The sequence below is a fragment of the Hoplias malabaricus genome, chromosome 1 (assembly GCF_029633855.1).
Source record: "Hoplias malabaricus isolate fHopMal1 chromosome 1, fHopMal1.hap1, whole genome shotgun sequence".
NCBI classification, from domain to species: Eukaryota; Metazoa; Chordata; class Actinopteri; order Characiformes; family Erythrinidae; genus Hoplias; species Hoplias malabaricus.
Genome location: NC_089800.1, coordinates 7,150,785 through 7,172,731, shown reverse-complemented (window position 1 = coordinate 7,172,731; position 21,947 = coordinate 7,150,785). Strand labels below are relative to the sequence as shown.

At 40.4% G+C, this 21,947-nt stretch overlaps 1 protein-coding gene across 6 annotated transcripts in view; it reads right to left on the bottom strand.

Moving 5' to 3' along the window:
- The window catches only part of rims2a (regulating synaptic membrane exocytosis 2a), a 190,394-nt gene that overhangs the window by 110,980 nt on the left and 57,467 nt on the right, over positions 1-21,947 (bottom strand). The gene's annotated exons all lie outside the window — the stretch shown is intronic.

Below are 21,947 nucleotides of genomic sequence, written 5' to 3'. Positions count from 1 at the left end.
TGATAATAATGTATACCACGGTATTTTAAAATGTGAACGGTATCTTAAAATGAGGCCGGTATTTATGACGTGTGTGTGGTGTGTCAAATTTGGGTTCTGTGTCTTTAAAAGTCTTTTAAAAAGCTAAGATGATCATGTGCATTCCAAAGAGCCACAGGGAGGGGGCGCCGTGGGAGCTCAATAACTGCTGATGCATATATATGTAAGCTGTAAACCGATATAATTCTCAAAAAAAACCTTCACTCAACCTTTTGCTCACAGGTATATGTCTTTATCCTCTAAATATGTGTGTTTTGAGCCTCAGTTCGCTGAAAAATCTGCTGTGGTGTGATAAACCACAAGTGCCCGTTAGCGCCAGCAGTGCTTCAAAACACTGTACACCGTCTCATTTCGCTTATTTTCAAACTCTTCTGGTCCTCCAGCACCAGATACTGAAATTTGCTCTCTCTCAGAAATGGTTCTTATCGTCAACATGTGTCAGTGTGCACTGTCAGGCTGTGTTTAGCTAAATTCACTCGACTTTGTGTTCAAAGAAATAAGGCTCAGCGCAGCCTGACAGAGCACCCCCTCCCCACAGTAATACCGTATACCGAGATAATATTTTGACACGGTATTACAGTATGAAAAATGTGGATACCGCCCATCCCTACATGATATAACATTATTATCTATGAAAATTAACAAAGGATGTCAGACAACTGGAAATTATCATTGGCAGCCATTTAAAAAAAACAAATTTGTTTTATCTTTTGTTTTGGTCATTTGTATAATCCTTTGTCACTGAATTAAGTCTTTACAATTAAACGTTTGTTTAAAAATGACATCATTAAATTACAGGAAAATGATGGATGTGTGCACAAAAAAACATCAGTGACTTGCTCATGTCATTAATTACTATTGAGTATTATACTGTGCAGTGTCAGGACACACAAGTTTATCTAAGATTAGGTATTAATTTGCATACTACTAACTAGAATGTTTAGCGTTAATTGGCTAGCTACAAAACTAGTATCGCTAGCGCAAACATGAGGAGCACAACATTCATATACATGTTTCAGTTTCTGCAGTTGGAGCAATGTTCAGGAGTGGGTAGTGAAAAAGTGGGGCATTTACCCACAAACACACACACACACACACACAGTAAAATAAGAATCTTACAAGTGTGGGAGTAAAGTGGAAAATCACAAGACTGAAAAGCAATGAAGGTGAAATCTGAAGTTTAGGTGTCAACCACAGCTCAGGGAACACAGAACACAGAGTACAGAAATATGAAGTATAGTTGGCACCCTCCACACTTGAAGGCTGAAGACTCCTCAAGCAAACACCGGCATCTATTGATAGCAACATTTCTTGAAGTCTTCCTAACTGAAGTGGTGTATCGCCAACAGTAAGCTACATGCATCCATGTCTTCATGGTTAGTAAGGGACTGCCAAATAAAGTCCCTCTTATGAATCCACTCGAATGCATCCTCCACACTCATACATTCCAGAAATCAAACCTCTTGGGAAAAGCATCATCTGCTTAATAGCATGAAAACCCACCAAAAGCCCAATGTGATGAAGAAAAGCCTGGCACAGTCCAATGAAACACTTAAAGCAGAGGCCTCTTGCACTCGTCCCTTCAGTTTTTAAGCATCCTCTCTGTTTGGAGTACCAGTAAGTCCATCCACATCCCTAGCTTAAAGAACAGGCGCAAGGCCTGCTGGGAGCTCAGAACAAGGCTAACATAAGCTATCATGCAAGAGTGGGTAGAGCCAGGGGTTGGATTAGGACACTTAGCTTTCCTGTCATTGGTGGACATACAGTAGGCTTGGCCTATAAGATGCCCCACCTGGGGATTTGATCTAATCGGCTCTAAGAGCACACACACACAAAAAAAAAAGCATCCTGAAACAGAACAAGCGATGATTCCCAGACTTTCTATCTCTCTCTCTCTTTTTTTTTGGGAGGGTGGAGATTATTATCCCTGAGATTATCTCTTTTTCTTTGGCACAGCGATATGTGATGAATGCTTGAACACAGATAATCCAATCTTTACCAATGGCCCATGGCATAGTTTTGCTTGTGTATACTCTTGCTAAAATTCTACACTCAGGCAAAATTCCAGACTAGGGCTTTTAAAAGGTAAGCAGTAATTTCACTCATTATTCTTGTTTGTCATACTGACTACAATGTGAAAATATCAATCCTAATTCAATACCAGTTTTGTCTCGTTTTCTTTCATCAGTTAAATTTACAGATCATTTTCTGACTATAAAGAAAAGACTGAGGCATGAGGAGGTGATTAATTAAAATAAAGCTATTAAAACGTTATTAAGATATTAGGACATTAGGATAGAAGTTGGTGTGCTTTGCAGGTGTTTTGACAATTCATCTATTCATCCATTTTTGTAACTGCTTCATGAGGTTCACAGAGGGTCTTGAGCCTACACAAAATCACTGGGTGCAAGGCAGCAATAAAATCTACACAGTCACTCACACACTGGAGTAAACCCACGTACTGAATATTTACAACTGATGAATGTAATAATCTTTGTGACTTCAACTGCTGATCAATATGAAGACTTGTTTCAGTAAATAACTGCAGGCCATATACACTTTTATATTATGTTAACCAAACACCTTGAGTCACCAATACACCTACCAACGTGTGTTTTTTGGACTGTGGGAGGAAACCGGAGCACCCGGAGGAAACCCATGCAGACACAGGGAGAACACACCACACTCTTCACAGACAGTCACTCGGAGCGGGAATCGAACCCACAACCTCCAGGCCCCTGGAGCTGTGTGACTGCGACACTACCTGCTGCGCCACTGTGCCGCCCTGCCATTTATATCACAATATATTTCTTAATTTTGGTCAATACGATATAATTACATACAGTTACAGTGCTGCAGGTTAGAGGGCCTAGCCAACTTCTGCCACTGCTTTGACAAGTTGCAGCCTCTAAAAACAGGAAGCTAATAACAGATAACAATAGGAAGAAGTTGAATGACCAGTAGGTCCTTGAGAACCAGCAACTACATGTGCAAACTGTAATCTCGATGTCTAAAAGGTTGATTTAAAATACTCGAGATATTTGAACTGATTACGGATATTGAATCTGCTTATCTGAACTTTTATGACATATCAAGCAGCTTTTATAAGTCAGAAACTGATCATTGTAATGAATGTGCACACTTCACCACTGACATTTGGCATCAAAAGAATGTTGCAGCAACTGCCAGCTCCTCTTGAGTACCACAAAACACCTATCAGATGAATTTTGCTAATTAATCCCGAAAGAACAAAAAGCAGTACATCTACAGTCTTTTAGATGAACGCATAAACATTTAAAGGTCTGTTTCTTCAGCTAACACTGGTCTTTACGGCAAAGATTCCTACATAGTATGGCTACACTTTGAATTACCTGCTATATAGTGCTCAACGCACATCACATTCAAAGTGTGTTGGCCAGCAGGAGTGATTTTTGTTCCTTTTTTTATCACTGATGTAAAGCACAGATCAGCACATGCTCTGGACCATTTTGTGAAACAGTCAGTAAAATTTGTTCATAATGTTCAATTATTTAACTGTGAATTCCATAATGTAAAATAATATATTTCATTTGAATATTACAGAAAATAATATCTATCGACACACTAATTACAATAAATCATTTTTTTAATAACACATTTTTAGGGGGGTTAAATGAAAGTATTTTTAATAATTAGCAATGAAGTGCTGCCTATGCAAAGACTTTGCCCATTTGATTTGATTTAATAGTCTAACCCCATTTGTTTGTCTCAAATTATAGTTAACCAGAGCTTCCCATCTGCTGGCTGATCCAAAACTACTTTCTTATTTTCTTTAGGCTGAAGCACACACATGCATACACACAGGCACCAGCTAAAAAGTCGCTGGGCATCTGGTAATGGCAGGAACCCATAAACCCTGCGTTAGAGAACATTCCAGAACAGGAGGGCACAGGAAGCGGTTCAGAGCCCTGCGCCACAGTGGTGCGCACGTCATTAAGGCCCCCTCTGAAGCCAGCATACGGGGATATTGTGTTCCTGCCATGTTTATCCTTCACACTTTCAAACAGAGGCACCCAGGCCAACCAAGATTGCTATCCCCAGAGCTCAAGCAGCGGTAAAGTAGGCCATGTCCTGAACAAGATCAGCACAAGCTGCCCAAACTGTCCACAGGGCGTCAGCTGTACAAGGTATAGAGAAAAATCTTGGGCATCCTGCGTCACATCCATTTGTTAAATAATCTCATTAAATGTCTTATTGCAGGCGATAGATATTTACAATACTGATGTCAGAAGCATGGTTAAAACACAGACTCAAGGTTTCAATAATCTCCTACAGCGCTAATCATATATTTATTTCGATGTACCACTACTGTTCATTACACAATATCTTAAGCACACACAAACACATACAAACACACACACAAATACACAACAGCTGCTGCAGAAATCCCAAATGCAGAACAGAATTCTCACACTGGACTTTTTGTCAGGAAAGCCTCATGTAATACATTCAGCTGCAGAGGCTAATATTACATTAGTCCCCCTCAGCGCAAAGAAAACCTCAGCAATGTCACCAAGCAATCAACACCAGAAGAGCTGCAATTAACATCTGAGACAAACAGTTTTATAGCAGGAGGAAACACATACAGACTGAACTGATCTGTGACAGAACTTGACCACATCACACGACAGCGTTCCCCACAGAAATCCAATAAAGGAAGCTATTGAACACAGTTCTGTTGATTTTTTAATTTTTTGGCCTCCTGTCCACAATGAAAACGAAGGTTTTCGGAAAACACTGACAACACAACGCACCTGTCTCTGTTGGAAATGCAAATAGCTCCTCACTCAATCTTCACGGAAGTACATAAGCAATTAAACTACAATGCACATGCAGCTAGCACTAGATTTCAGATTCCCACATATGAATAAATATAAATGATGTTGTATTAGAAACATATAATGCACTGTTAGGATCTAGATTCAGTCATTTCATAACTGTGTAGTGCACTACAGAGGGAGTATGGAGTGATTCGTGATTAAACCTCTGTGTTTCTCTCATGTGTCGTGGTGTTTTGACGCCCTCTTAATAGGTAGCATGGGCCCCTATTGGTTTGGAGTGATAATGCATCCAATTTCATATTCGTCTGGATGGGGATATTTTCAAAATTGGAGAAAGGAAAGTCTCTGTCTTTATTCAAAAACAAATCTGTATGGACAGGGCACACACTTGTTTTTATACAATGACAAAACATGTGTTTCTATATATGCACCATATGTTGTAAAGAGCCAATCAGTGTTTTGTGATCCAGTCCCAACTGTGGATTTTCTGTGTGTGTGCTCTCAGCTACTAACTTGAATCTAATTCTGAATCCGATTTGGTTTCCAATTCCTATTGAGGTCAACTCTAAATTAGCACCAGCACAGAGATCAGACATGGTATGAATATGTTTATTAGCAAACTTTTTAAAAATACCAGCCTTACAGTCATACACCACATTAAATCTAAAGAAAGGCTTACCCTACAAGTTTGGCATCTCTTTGTAGTTTTCCATTACACCTAAAATTCTGCAGCAGTTACAAAGTGCACAAACATAACTATTTTTTCTGTGCCATTTTTGATGGAACTGAAGTTTTGGATTAGGAGCAGAAGAAAAACACATAAATTCTAACAAATTCTATCACAGGATATCTAACATTACATAGAGGAACAATGAGTTTAAGATGTGAATAAACACCAACCCATTTTGCCTCACTTCAAACATGACTGGTACAATAATAGTATGATATTTGTGAAGCTATTAACTATCCTTCAAACCATTACTTTCGCTCTATAACAGAACCAGCTTCAAACCCACATATAGACTCTCTCTCTTTCTCACACGCACACTTACTTCCATACTCATCTTCCTGCATCTGCTAACTATGCATTTTTCATTGCGGTGAGTAGGCTGCCTTTGAAATCAAAGGCGGCAGTAGCAGCAGCAGCAGCACTGGCAGGCAGCTCTGTGTGTGTGGCTATAGAGATTGGGGGAGAAGGTAATGAAAAAGCCAGGGGTGAGTCAGAAGACGCTTCAATAATCACAGCCCCAAAAATAACCACGTCTTAATGCTGGGGGCCCTACATTTAACCGCAGTCTATCCTCCATTCCTCTCTTCTCTCTTTCCCCTTCTTGCTTTCTGTCTGCTACTTGGTAAGCATTAACTACTCGAAGCGTTATGACGCCAGTGTCTGTAGCTTGCACAAGCCGCAGTTACATCTAAATGCTGTGAAATCCTTTAACCTCCTAAGGCCAACAAAAAGAGCAGGTATTTTTACTATATTACAAATATGATTTCCCAATGCTGTTACTCATTCATTCATTGTCTACAGACAATGAGTGAATGAATGAATGAATGAATGAATGAGTAGCAGCTCTTATCCAGTTCAGGGTCACGGTGGGTTCCTACCCGGAATCACTGGGTGCAAGGCATAAACACACCCTGGACGGGGCGCCAGTCCTTCACAGGGCGACACACACTCACACATTCACTCACACCTACTGACACTTTTGAGTCAACAATCCACCTACCAACGTATGTTTTTGGACTGTAGGAGGAAACTGGAGAACCTGGAGGAAACACATGCGGACACAGAGAAAACACACCACACTCCTCACAGACAGTCACCCGGAGCAGGACTCGAACCCACAACCTCCATGACCCTAGAGCTGTGTGACTGAGACCCTACCTGTTGCCACCCCAATGCTGTTACTGCATTCATTTAATATACAAAGTATGTAATCTTACAAAACTGGAAAAACTACTGCAGCAAGAAGATGATGTATCCACATGTTAAACCCTCCTAACACATTGTCTGAGTTTGTATTAATGCTGTCTTTCATATCATGTCTGAAACTGACACGCTGCGATTCTGCTTACATTTTTCATCAGAGCCAGATCTGTGTTCTGTGCTACTCATTTGCATTAAATATATAAAACTGGCCAACCATAGCTCAGTTGCAGAGTCCAAGCAAATGTGTATACGTTAATTACGGGGCATAATAGAACAATGAATTCCAGCACATTGAAGACTGCATCTTTTAGATGAAGATACAGCCACCACTTCAGACTTCTCATACATTCCACTGACCTACAATGGCTCAGGTTATAGCACTTGAGCTAAGTAGTAAAGTAACAGGATTAGATAATTGTATCTTGTTACAATTATACGGAAACTCAGAGTGCAAAGTCATGGGCTACAAGTGTAGAGGTATTTAATGTTTTAATTTATGTAATAATTTAATTTATTTTTAATAACGGCAAGGGATATTAACTGAATATTTATGCATGTTGATATCTTAAATAGATTTAAATTAATTTAGCTTTACTCTGGCATTTCCTTTGCCAAAATCATTAAAATATGTAAAGCACAACATATTATTTGTAGGTTATAAATGTTGTATGTGCCTCTTTTCTGGATTAAGCGTTGTACCATTTATGTATTATCCTGTATAATGTATGTGGCGCCTGAGGTGAGGGAACACAGGTGGCAGGCAAATGTAAGATCAGTGGAAATAGGTGTTAGGGGATTTGTAGCCAAGTCTGCTACATCCCTCCTTGTGCAGTTTGGCATCAGGGGCCAAAAACTAAGGTCAGCTGTGAAGGAGTTATCAGAAACAGCTGTCAGTCTAGTCAGTGGTTACTGATAAGGAGAGCACTGTCTTCTTAGGGAAATGCACTGTAGTGGTGCTGTTGTGGTTGTTGGTAATATTGCATGTGAACGTCACATGGAACTGGTGGCACTGAGCATGCATTAACGGTACCGGTGGTGCTAGGTACAGCCTTAGTCACCAGGGAGGCCAGAGTGCATTTACGGTTGTTGATGGTAAAGGGGAAGGTAGGAGTGTAAAGCTGGCTTGGAGAGTGGGGGGTAGGATTTCACAGCTATCTGGAGGTATCGTGGGCTTAATTCAGCGAAACAATGATGAGGGGAGGTACTTACCTGATGACCCCTGTAAAGATCTAGTGATGGAGTGGGTGGTTTGGATACTCATGTGATGGGCCCAAAGAGTAACTGTAGATGTTGAGGGTAACTGGTAAAGCTTTAATGCAGGGTTAATTAATTAAAATTCATTAAGGTCTAGTTAGAGAAGATTTTCTCAAGCCAATAGCCAGAGCATTATGTATAACTTGCATTATGATCAGTGCCATATCCTGTACATTAAAATTGCCTTATAGATATAGCAATATTTTATGTAGTTGACCACTGTATGTCAAATCAAATTACTCTACCTTCTAGTTTATTTCTATCCTGTGTATGATTACAATAATTTCATTTCTAATACATGTCTAAATCTGAGCAGGACCACAAAACTAAGAGAAAACAAATAAGAGCAAATGTCTTGTTAAGAGGTAGTAGGTGGAGATGAGAAACTGTTTTTAATAATGGTGTTACACCAGGGTTGATAACCTGAATCCACATGGCCTGAGGCCCACTGCACTGTCTCAGGCAATCATTACCCAGTTTATTTTTAACTGCCATCAATTATGATAAAAGGAAACTCAAGTGCTACAGCAATAATTACCATTACGTGACGGTGTGCAACGCTTTGCAGTAATGCAGCACTTTGCAGTGCACATGTACTCAGAGAAATCAAATCTCAAGATCATTTCCCTCCTGTCTCTCAAAGCACTTCCTGTTGATCACACTGGGATGCAGTGCACTCCGTGTTCCTGCTGTTGGGATGCCGGTGGAGTTTCTGTTTCTTACTCATTTTTATATCTTTAGTCATTCCTTCAGAGCTAAATAATTATATTTATTTTTGTCTAATCATATTAATGCTTACTCATGTACTACAAGAGTCTACCAATAGAAACATGTACTCTGCTAAATGCATCTGGACATAAAATAAGCACCAACAAATTAGCCAACTATATCAAATACAAAATTTGCTGCATTACAATAACATTTAGCTGCTAATTGATTGTGTGTGTGTGTGTGTGTGTGTGTGTGTGTGTGTGTGTGTGTGTGCATTAACTGCCTGAGTGCAAAACCCACAAGACTTACTCGTTTGCTTTTAGGAAACCAATGATATGTTTGAGGAGGCAGTAAAACTTTTTGTATGTGTTTAATATGTAAAGGTTGATGATGTATTAAGGTAACAACTTGTCTCCCGTGGGGTGATATAGTTTCACAGTATAACAAATTAGAATTAAAAACATCACAGTATAACAGAATTAATCATACTTTCCAAGGCACAACATCTAAAGTATATTTAAAGCTATTTAAAAATATTGCATAAGAAACTAACCTAACTACTGCACAAATTCACTTTGGTTTAATGAAGATTCAGTTAGTCATTCATTCATTGTGAAGTGTTTATCCAGTTCAGGGTCGCGGTGTGTCTGAAGCCTACCCGGAATAACTAGGCCCAACGTGGCAACACACACTGGGGGGGGTGCCAGTCCTTCGCAGGGCGACACACACTTACACATGTACAACTATGGACACTTTAGAGTCTACAATCCACTTACCAATGTGTTTTTTGGACTGTGGGAGGAAACCGGAGCACCCGGAGGAAACCCACTCAGACATGGGGAGAACAACCAAACTCCTCACAGATAGTCACCCGGAATGGTGCTCTAACCCACAACCTCCAGGACCCTGGAGATGTGTGACTGCGACACTACCTATTAAACCACAGAGCCACCCTGTAAATAACTTGAATTGCTAGAAAATTAATAAGAAATTTGTAACAATTAAAAATTATTCAACATAATTAAACCATGACCCTGCAACAACCCTAATCCCCACATATAATAAAGGCAGTGGAAGCATGAGCCCCTTCCCCCTGTCAAATTGGTAGCATCATGAGATAGATGGAGACCTAGCTAAAGGTTGGGAAATGGCTTTGACAATAAATGGGGAGTTTTTTCATTGTCTATTTAATCTCAGCCCAACAGTATCTACCTCACTGTAAGTCCCTTGAATAAAATTCCTGGTACAAAACAAACTGTACGGAGTCAAATGCATGCTCCCTCTCGCTTTCTCAGGGTTGTTCCGGTCAGGGACATCACAGCTGGTGGTCTTACGCTGTCTCAGCTAGGTTTTCCAGGAAAGAGCGTGAGAGACACTGAAGCGCCCTGCTGTGTTGCCCGGAGCTAGAACAGCATGCATGGCCAAAGCCTGGCCTTCCCTTCTGCTCCAACACACACACACACACACACACACACACACACACACACACACACACAGAGTGCATACGAGATGGAGATGCTACTGCTCTGCGTTTGTGTTCACTCACATCGTTTGTGTATGACACTCTGGAAGCATACCATCCCAAGGGTAGAACACTAAAAGGCATGGAAGCAGAAAATAAACTCAAACCAAGAGCTATGAGCAAGGATGCAGGATTCAAGCTGGGGATACCGCAGAGTAGAAAGACCTCCAATGCCCACATTGTAGTAAATGACCTGGATATTTAATTCATATAAAATCTATATCTATATTCATTGTCCATAACTCTTATCCAGTTCAGGATCGCGGCGGGTCCAGAGCCTACCCGGAATCACTGGGCACAAGCTAGGAACACACCCAGTCCTTTGCAGGGCGACACACACTCCCACATTTATTCACACACTCCCACATACAGATACTTCTGAGTCTCCAATCCACCTACCAACGTGTGTTTTTGGACTGTGGGAGGAAACCTCAGCACCCGGAGGAAACCCACGCGGACACGGGGAGAACACACCAAACAATCACACAGAGCGGGGCTTGAACCCACAACCTCCAGGTCCCATGATAGATTAATGAGTTCTTTAAAGTTCTTTGCTCTTAGAGAAGGCCTGTGAGACGGAAAACAGTTATGACAGTAACAATATGCAAAACATGTGTATATGTACATTCTGCACTTACTGCACTCTGGTTAGATGCTATGTGTATGACATGTGTAATGACAATAAAGTTGAATCTAATCTAATCTGATCTAACATTGTGTTCATGTTGTGATGTATCCCTACACATGCATATGACTGAGCTTTTAAACTTAATTTAACTGAATGTTCCTGATGAACTGAGCTGGTTAAACACACTTGCTGTGCAGCTCAACAGAAAGTCACAGAATGCAAGAAGATGTGGAAGAACAAAAGTTGCCTTTAAAAAAAAAAACATACTATGAGGAGAGAGGACCCAGTGTTGCATTTGTTTCTTTGTCTCAACTCTATTTACGGTGTGACACAGACATAAACGTAAGACACAAGCATACACACACAACGATGTATGCCACTTGTGCAGCCTTTGGTGTTCACTCCGCATCGATTTGACGCAGAAGCATAAATCAGCCTTTACTCTCACAGAACAACTAAAGAGGTGTTTGCCTACATGGAAAGCTCAGTGATGGGCAGTTAAATGTAAAGTGCTGGTGTAACAAGATGCTTTGTTATTTCACTAAACTTATAACAAAATGGCAAAATTACAAGAAACATTAAAGTACCAAAACCATAAGCAGTAGTGTTGATAAACATTTGAGTTTCAATTAACTCCTATTCTTTCATCAAAGATTCTGGGGAAAAAAGATGTTTCTCAGTTTTTCAGAGAAAAAGAAAATAATAAACTGCCTCAGAAAGAGAAAACCGCTTATATTTCAGCAACCAACAGCCTCCAAAAGAGTTAAATGAAAGCAAACTGAGGCTACAACATGATACTGAAATTGCAACTATATTGATATAATACGAATACAACATCTTGAAGCGGCGAGCAAAAGAACTATATCATCAAATTGTTTTTACTGTGGTATAACATCCCATAGCTAGAGTGAAACATGAGTAAGAAGTATTACAAAGAGATAGGGAGAAGAGAGCAGTTAGCTGGGTTAATTGTAATTGAAGAAGACAGCTATTCTGATACGGACTGGCTGGTAATGAATTAAGGAGGGTCTGCACTTGAACAGACTCGTCTTATCTCTGACAATGTTTATCTGGAAGTTATAAAATGCCCTTGAGTTCCTCCACAGCTACTGCAAACAGCTGAGTGTCCTAGCAACTGCTGAGCGCAGTCCAGGTTTATTAGAGGATTATTGAGCATAAGAGCATTATTTATTTTTTATATCAGATAAAACCTGAACAATGCAAAGCCTGGCCTTGCATGATCCTGACAGAATGTTCTGGCAGAGCAGGCAATAAGCCTGATTTATCTTCCCTCAAGTTGTTCATACAGCTACTAGAGAAATAAAAATCAAACAGTCTTCCAAATGTACAACTAAAAAATAAAAAATAAAAGCATGTTGCAAGAGAAGTGAAGTGAGAAGATATCAGAGAAAAGACAAGAGATAAGAAGAAAAAAAGAAAAGGAAAAAAAGAAAAGTAGAGAAGGGAAGAGATGAGAGGAGTAAAGAGTAGAGAAGAGATTAGAGAAGAGAAGAAGAGATGAGAAAAGAGAAGAGATGAAAAGAGAAAAGAAGAGAAGCAAAGGGAAGAGATAAGAAGAGAAGAGATTAGAGAAGAGGAAAAGAGACAAGAGAAGAGCTTAGAGAATAGGAGAAGTGAGAAGAGAAGAGGAAAAGAGAAAAGAAGAGAAGAGGAGAGTAGATTAGAGGAGAGAGGATATAAGAGAACAGAAGAGAAGAGAAAAGTGTAGAGAAGAGAAAAAAGAAGAGATGAGAAGAGGACAAAAAAAGAGAAGAGAAGTTTAGAGAAAAACAAGAGATAAGAGAACAGAAAAGTAGAGAAAAGAGTAGAGAAGAGAAAATAGCAGGAAAGATATTAGAGAAGAGGAGAAAAGAGAAAAGGAGAAGAGAAAAGAAGAGAAGATTAAAGAAGAGAGAAAAGAGTAGAGAAGAGTAAGAGAACAAAAGAGAAAAGAGAAGAGAAAAGAGAAGAGACGAGAAGAGAATGTACATATAGTAATTAAATTCTGTCTCCATACAATTCACTAAAAATTCAATTAGGTGAAAATCAAACCACAAAATATCTAGCTTCGTACACCAAATCTTGCAATTCAGGGATTCCGTTATATATATATATACAAATACATAAATATAGAAAAATAGGACAAGAATTGTCAAGAACTGACTTGAAAGGGCAACTTGTAAAACATTAAACCACATGTAATTTTAGCGTGATTCATGGAGGTTAGTGTAAATACCACAACAAAAACAAAGCTTAAGGCCATGAGGTATACAGTTTACAATGCAGCAGTGTAATACATCATCTCTGTATGCAGTTTGTAGAAGGAAAATAATGTTTATCGTCTAGAACCAGGAAAGACCACTTAGCACACAAAATGAGGAATGAGCAGTCACAGATGTGCAGACAGCTGTCCTGTTGCATCTTTCCAGGCAATATAACCGAGCAAACGTCCTGAGTTCTAACTTAAATGCTACACTTACATGCATTCAGAATAAATCTAAAACTGAGGTCCTACATTTTCAAAGAACAGTACATTTTTAAGATAGGGAAAGAAACCATATCAATTATAGATGTTTAACTGCACTTTGGATCAATAAATCTATTAGACCTATTACACTTTGATACTGAAGATAAAGAGTATATTGATCATTGAACAGTGTTAAAGGGGCCATTGGGACCACTGGCTGATACATTCACGTTTGATAAACGTTTGTGCAGCTCAAGTTATATAAAAGATGTATTCATTCATTCAGTCAGTCAGTCTTCTTCAGTAACTGCTTCAACTTGAATTTAGCTCAATATTTATTTGTAAATTGTATTCTCCTAGATACCTCCATAAATTAAAATAAATGGGATTGCTCACAAAATTTCGCAGATTAAAATTTAATGTGACAATGGCTTTAAACAAAGCCACGTTACAAAAAAAAAAAAAACTTGCGCAACTTCAGTCGGTAAAGTTCTCTAACTAGAGTTTGATATGCGGAATATGCTTGTCCCGTGAAGGACCGGCGCGCCCTCCAGGGTGTATTCCCGCCTTGCGCCCAATGATTCCAGGTAGGCTCTGGACCCACCGCGACCCTGAACTGGATAAGCGCTTACAGACAATGAACGAATGAATATGCTTCTTCGCAATGATTAGGCATTGATCATGAGCATGACTCTCAGGTAAAGTGAGTTTATAATTATAGTGTCGAAAGCGCCTTTTAGAAAACCAAGGATGCTTTACAGTCAACACTGAACAGAACGCCATTCCATGCAACACTCAATGCACACACACACTGGTGAGAAGCGGCAGCGAAACACACACAGCGTCCTCTCAACCAGAAACGATCGTACACCTGGAGGACTACATCGGGCACTAGGGTTTGACCCAGGATAGAGAGACCATCCATATCTGGGCACACACACGTTCACTCATTCATTCCAACACATACAGGCATTTATTCACATAATCATTTATTATTAAGCATTTATTCCCAAAAAACAAGAGCTGTGCATACCACAAGCAGTGTCGCCTGCAGCCTGCGCAGATCTGAGTGGCGAGTGCAGCGCATGCCACAATCAGTGTGAAAGCCGCTTTAGGCATTCACTACAGAATTACAAAAGCAAGTACAGCTCCTAGGTCACTATTCTATGGAAATGGCCCCTTAGACACATGGAAAGGCAGGATAAGCCTCTGTTCACTCACTCCATCTTTTCAGACAATCAGTTGCGCTCACTGAACATGAAAGAATACAGATGTCCCTGTCCCAAGTCGCTCTATAGAGAAAGACCAGAGAGAAAACTCCTCTCACTCTCTCTCTCTCTAGGTCATTCATATGGCATGGCACTGTACTGCATCTCCCTCTCTTGTTCTTTCTCTCTATGAAAGCACTGAATACTGCAGGGCTTGTAAACATGACCATGTATGGTGTTTTAAGCTTGAAATAATTGTTGTCTCCTTCGATGCTTTCAACTCCTGGCAATAGTCTGTTACCAAATTTACAGTCTTCCCCTTTGCCCCAAATGCAATTCATCAGCAAAAGATATGTTAGGGGTTTAAAATGCTGCAAAGTTCACAAAGAGATCTGTCATTTGTTCTGAGGATCATTTAGCACAGTCGCTGATCTGGGACCCCTGACTGTGGCTTCACTTTGGATCTAGTTTCTTGAATCTCGCATGAGACCTCAGCAGATCACGTTTCGACAGTACCGTATTGTTTACAATGATCTAGGCATCATGGACTTTCACACAATGGTAAGCAATGTTGGTTCAATGTTTTTTTTCCTATTCTCCTTTAAGCAAAACCACACTGGTTCTGCATGTTTGTCCTTTACACACCAACGATTTAAGAGTATACTGAACACATTTCTGTGATTGTATTCATTAAGGTACTGATATCATCCACAACCATTTTCCATAAACAATTATATCAGTATTTCCATTCAGTTCTCATTTTGAAGCACATCTAAGCAAAACCCTACTGAAGATGATAAGCACCCTGTTCTGGTTCTTGCGCAGGCCGGCTCCTCAGAGACTGAGGCTGCGCTCAGGCCCTTAATTCTGCCGGCTTCCTTGCCTCCACACGTCAGCTACTCTCAGCTCCCCTTAACATGCAGTCAGTCAAGCCTCCAATGCAAACTATTTTAGGCCATTCAGGACCAGCAGAAACCTGTGCCTTCCAGCAAAGCTCAATGATGTTGATATCTAGAATTGTAACTTCCCTTATGGTAAAGCAAACTTTTACATAGAGCAATTGAGAGTTACTCAGAATTGCTCAGTGGAGTGAGACATTTCTGATAAAATACAATAACGTTACAGTAAATCAAGTACATTACAGTATCACTCCATTAGAAGTTTGGCCTCCTGTTGCTAGGGAACACCTACACAATGGCCCCATAATATTCACTGAAACATTATGGCTACCTCACGGGTTTTCTCTCCTATGTCTCCCTCTGCCCTAGGACTCACTCCGTCGGGCCTGACCGGCTCCCTGACAGAGGGGATTACACATCATCCACACTATTGATCAAACAACGTTGCCATGGAGACCCAGCCACAGAAAGGAAGTGCATGGCAGTAGGGGATATTCCAGCGCTGAGGAACTCCAATTACGATTTATCCTTTCTGCCACTACTCCTTTCCCGCTCTTTCTCTTTCTCTCTCACACTGCAACAGAAGGAAGTATCTAGACTAAAGCATGAAAAAAAAAAACCTTCATAACTTCCAAAGGAAGTCTTTATAAAAAATTGTATTCCAAATAATTTTGGAGCATTTCTAGAGGTCCGTTCATCATCAATTTATTTTCTTCACAGATTGTGAAAGCCAGTTGGTGTGTTCAAAAGATGTGGAAAACTACAAACTCACAAAAGAAAATGGAGATACATGGATGACGATAATAAAACACTTAAATCAAAACGAGTTTGCTGTGGCCACGATGCAGAGTACTAACCCCTATACATTCACGGCTCGCCAGGGCTCACCTTGGCAAAAACAAGACGACGCCCCAAAACATTTTTCCTAAAATACTACATTAATAAGACGTACTACTGTATTGGAGAAATTCAAAAATAATGAAGATATATGGTAATGATAATGTAACTAACTTCTCTCTTATGTAAATGTTGTTAGCAGTCGAATTGCAGTGACGTGACACATTGAAGACAAGAACTCACCAAAATCCCTCTTTTTTCTACTGAAATACAATAACAAAGAAAAACCTTCAGTACAAACATTCTGTCCTCACTGTCTGATGTTGGCTGAGAGGTAGAAGTTTATTGAAAAAACAATTTATTCAGTCCTTCACAAGGCATCACACACACTCAAACTTATGGAGATGTTTGAATAGACAATCCACTCATACACGGACAAAATATATATCACAATTTATTTCTTAATTTTGGTCAATACAGAATAATTCAGATATCGATATGAACCGTATAAAATCCACTGAAGAACTTCCAAGAACAAACAAGAAACATGACATCACCACCAAACCTATTGGCTTTGTCAATATTAATATTTTTAAACTAAATTTTAAATCGAGTGCTGAACTGATACCAGTGCCCTGTAATGAACGTCAGTCAGTGTCAGATGCTGTAAATAATGTATATTGAAAATATGTTTAAAAATCATATACTGTTACTGACAAATTTTATATTGCAATATATATCAATATTGAATCATTGTCCAGCCCTATTCTGAGCAAATCCTGAAGCACCGAACTGAAACCCACACAGACAAAGTGAGAACACACCACACTTCTCACAGTGACCCGAGGTGGAAAGCAAAGTTTTGCTACCTAACTCCAATCATTGGTTAAATCATTACGCTGGTGATGATTTTTTTTCAGTGCAAGTGAACAAGTATAAAGCAGAAATCCTGACTTCAGAGTATGTTCACTGTTGCAGTAACCTAAAACAAACAGGCTTGAGCAATGCTATATTTGGGCTTTGTTTGTATTTGACGGTATCTAAGTGGGAGCAATTGCTTGAATAATATTGAGCAATCATAACAATGTGAAAAACAACAAATTAAATAGAGAGATTTTTGAGTCAAATTATCTGGACACACATATCAATAATAATAAAAAAAAAGATTAATGTTGTTGTTCTTGACTTGAACTTTCAGGCTGTGTTTGTGCTGCTTGTAGCTCAGCTCCAGAATTTCAGGTAGGCATCATTCAGGAAGGCATTGCACAGTACAGCAGTTCTGTACAGTTTGGGACTTCAGTGAACGATTGGCAGCCCCCATTAGAAGCAACTCGGAGGCAGACATGCATAATGCATGGAGCTGGAGAGGAGAGCACAGTGCATTACTGTGAGGGACACAGCAGGATTGACCCTGGGGTCAGAGCATACTTGGACTGGCTAGCACAGTGCTGATATGGAGCGGGCAAACCAATACCTTACTATTAAGAACAGATCTTAATAAACTATCATATTTTTAATATACTTTACTGGTATCAAACTTCAAAAGGTTTCAACTACTGTATCAAGCAGCACAGTGCAGTGCTTCTCAACTCAGGCCACCAACTGTCTAAACTCATCAACTACTATTCTCAAAGGAGCAAGAGGACCCAGGGGAAACCCACGAAGACACAGGGAGAACACACCACACTCCTCACAGACAGTCACCCATAGGAAACCCACACAGACACAGGGCGAACACATCACACTCCTCACAGACAGTCACCCGGAGGAAACCCATGGAGACACAGGGAGAACACACCACACTCCTCACAGACAGTCACCCGGAGGAAACCCACGCAGACACAGGGAGAACACACCACACTCCTCACAGACAGTCACCCGGAGCGGGACTCGAAACCACAACCTCCAGGTCCCTGGAGCTGTGTGACTGCGACACTACCCGCTGCACCTCCATGTCGCCCCCTCAAAAGGTGCAAGAGTAACAAGCAGCAAAAACTGAATCATGTTTTTTTATTTTAAAATAGAATATTTTGCCTCTCTAATTCACTTAAACATGGAAATTCTCTCAAAATACATCTTCCTAGCTTTCATTATAATATTCCTAAAAAACCTGCTTTTGTAAATGTAAGAAGAATTATTTTATTATGATATGAAATGTGTAAAGTAACTTTTGTGCACACAGAATTGTTTGATAATCAGAAATCCAAACTCACATCAGTAAATAAAAATTAACAGAACTTATTGCCTTAATTAATACCAGGCTTGATCATTTCATTTGAACATAATATCAAAAGAAAAATAAGAAGTAATTAATTAGGGATAAGAAGAGCTATAAAGTTATTACAAAGCAGTTCTCATGTCCACTCAGTAGAATATGAATACAAATGCACACGAAATGCTCATTATTCACTACAGAATTGATTATGATATCCAATGATTTTCATGGTACAGTTGTTTTATTGACTTATCATGACTTAGTTTGCATATAATTTAGTACAGTAATTATTGATCCTTCACCATACTTAGGTGTCAGCTCCCCTAACACGATCATGTAAGCGTCACCATTAAAGGTAGTAGGTTCCGTGTAATGCACGGCCAAACGAAGTCTGGTCCTGCTTGCTCTTGGCTCTTGAAAATGAAACGGAACAATCACACGGAGGAACCACCAAAAGAAACAAGCTCAGTCTGTTGACATAGGCCAGAACAGGGATTGACTGAAATGATAATAGCTTTTTCACTGCAAAGTCAGCCAGACTGAAGCTTTATATCATGTGTCTCACCTCCATCTCCATCACACTTTTATCTGTTGATCCTAGTGTAGTCTTTATTGGTACTGATGAGGATAATAGTGGTATAACAGTAGGTGGTGTCTGCTGTACAGCAGTTTCCTGTTTAGTAGAACATCACTGCCTTTTTAAAATTTACGAGAAAACCACACAAACTCCTTCTTTCGCCCAATTTAACTTAATATATTTTTCATAGTCAACACTGTTATTCATTTGTTCATTCATTATCTGTAACTGCTTATCCAATTCAGGGTCGCGGTGGGTCCAGAGCCTGTCTGGAATCATTGGGCGCAATGTAGGAATACACCCTGGAGGGGGCGCCAGTTCTTCACAAGGCAACACAGACACTCACACACACATTCACACCTACGGACACTTTTGAGTCGCCAATCCACCTACCAACATGTGTTTTTGGACTGCAGGAGGAAACCCACGCAGACACAGGGAGAACACACCAATTCCTCACAGACAGTCACCCAGAGCGGGAATCGAACCCACAACCTCCAGGTCCCTGGAGCTGCGACACCGTGCCGCCCTCAACACTGTCAGTAAAGCCATATTAGCATGTTAGCTATTTTGGTGAAGTCAATATTAAATTTGCCAATATTAAGTCTGGTTTGCTATGAGGAGTTTGGTGTGTTCTCTCTGTGTCTGCGTGGGTTTCCTCCGGGTGCTCCGGTTTCCTCCCATGGTCCAAAAACACACGTTGGTAGGTGGATTGGCAACACAAAAGTGTCCATAGGTGGGTGTGTGTTGCACTGCAAAGGACTGGCACCCCCTCCAGGGTGTGTTCCAGCCTTGCACCCAAGGATTCCGGGTAGGCTCCGGACCCACCGCGACCCTGAATTGGATAAGCACTTACAGACAATGAATGAATGAAGTCTGGTTTAATGCATGTAGCTATGTGGCCATACTGGCTCTGGATCCTGTGTATGGGAGTCAGAAAGTGTGTTTTTTTTTTTTTTTTAGATAAGTTGAATAAGCTGAATCTGGTTATGTGTCAAAAGGGAGAAATCTGAGAAAGTGGAGTCCACTTAGTAGTCAAAATATAAAATGTAGCAAGGGCACCAGTCAACAGGCAAAGCTGACTCAAGTTTCACTCTAAAGAATTACTTTTAGCACCTTAATTTAAGAGTGCATTTAACAAGCAGCAGTCCACAACATTTCCCCTCATGTCTCCTAACAGAATAGAGCTTCATACGGAAAAGCAGAAGGAGCCCCAAGGCATAGTAAGATGGACAAAAACCAGAAGTATAACCGGTTCCATCAGCAGAGAACATCCTCTTGTTGAAACGCTTTTGCTAACTTTGTAGCATTGATTTGTGGAGCATACAAAAGACAGGATATGTTATAGGACAGACTCTGAGCTTCTCTTGCCCCAACGGACAAAGCATAACACTCAGCATACAAGACCCAACCAACCCCTCAGGGCCTTCCAGCATGGTTTTGCATTGAAAGGCTCTGACCATTTACAGGCCCTAAAACCTTCAGCGGGAAAGGAGCTGCGAAGCAGCAAGCACTGAGGGGCTCTGGAGCTTTTTAAATGCATGCACACACCCCAGGAGTATGTGCACATCTTCTTGTAACTCACGCTTGTGGCTATGCTCCCATACATCACGGAAATCTATACTGCCCACATCTTTGCAAATAATCCTCTAGCTCTCTCATTTTCTTTCTCTCTCTGAAATACACATGCACCAGACACTGAGTCAAAAGTACACAAAGCAGCCTTTCCTATCCCATCAAGACCTCAGGACAAGGCAAGTGTATCTGTACAGTACGATCCATCTTATCTGCCACTCGATAGAGACCTTATTTCTGTGATGTATTTACATAAACCTGTTCTAAAAGCAATGTGTATTTAGAATGTGACTCTATTTGACTCTTAGCATTTGGGCATGGAAGTCTTAGTCTGTAGAGCCTCCCATTGCATTGGCAAAGTTATATCTATAACGTTAAAAGTTGTATCTATAACGTAAAAGTTGTATCTATAACGTATATCTATAAAGTTAGTCTATATAGACTACACAAGCTTTGCACTAGTGTCAGGAGTGTGTGCCCCTTAGAGTAGATTAAATGAGAAGTGTCTACCTACTGTAACAGACCACCTCGGCCTGGTAGAGCACCATCAGGCAAATAGGAATAAAAAGGCTTTTTTAATTTTTTTCTCTTTTTCAGCTTTGAGAAACTGGAGGAAAATAATCAAGATTGTACTTAATTGTCACTGTGAGTGGGAAATAAAAACGAAGGGTGGTCTCTCATTTTAACACAATACTAAATGAACAGAATTAGCCTGAATGGGCTCTATGATATATGCCAAGAATCATTTGAATGCTGAGTCTAAGAGTAAGCTGGTGTTTTTTATGCCTCTTAGGCTTTAAACAGTGGAGGTGAACAGAAACTATCGATAGTGACATGGTAATGTGGAGAGCTAAACGCTCGTGATGTCCGAGCACAGCGGCGCATAGACACACGTACAGTCATGCGGCAGCCCCACCACACACACACACATTACGCACACGAACAGCACGAAACGTAACGCTTGTACTGCGATCACAGTCGGCTCCTCTGCCGCACTGCTCGGCCAGGAAGCCAAAGGCATCGCGCCTGAACTGCATTAGCTGCGTCCATCTGATCGATACCTCCACACGCGCGCCCCCGCTCACTTTCCCATTTTCACAGCGAGGAAAAACTGCAGACGTCCCGATACACGAAGCTGAAGTTTGGCGTTGCATTCTCTCCAGCTCGCAAATCGAAATTCCCTTCCACCTTAAATGGTGCAGCGGCGCCTGGAACTGCTGCGGCATTTAAGGTGGAACGCACAATTCCAATAAGAAGAAGCT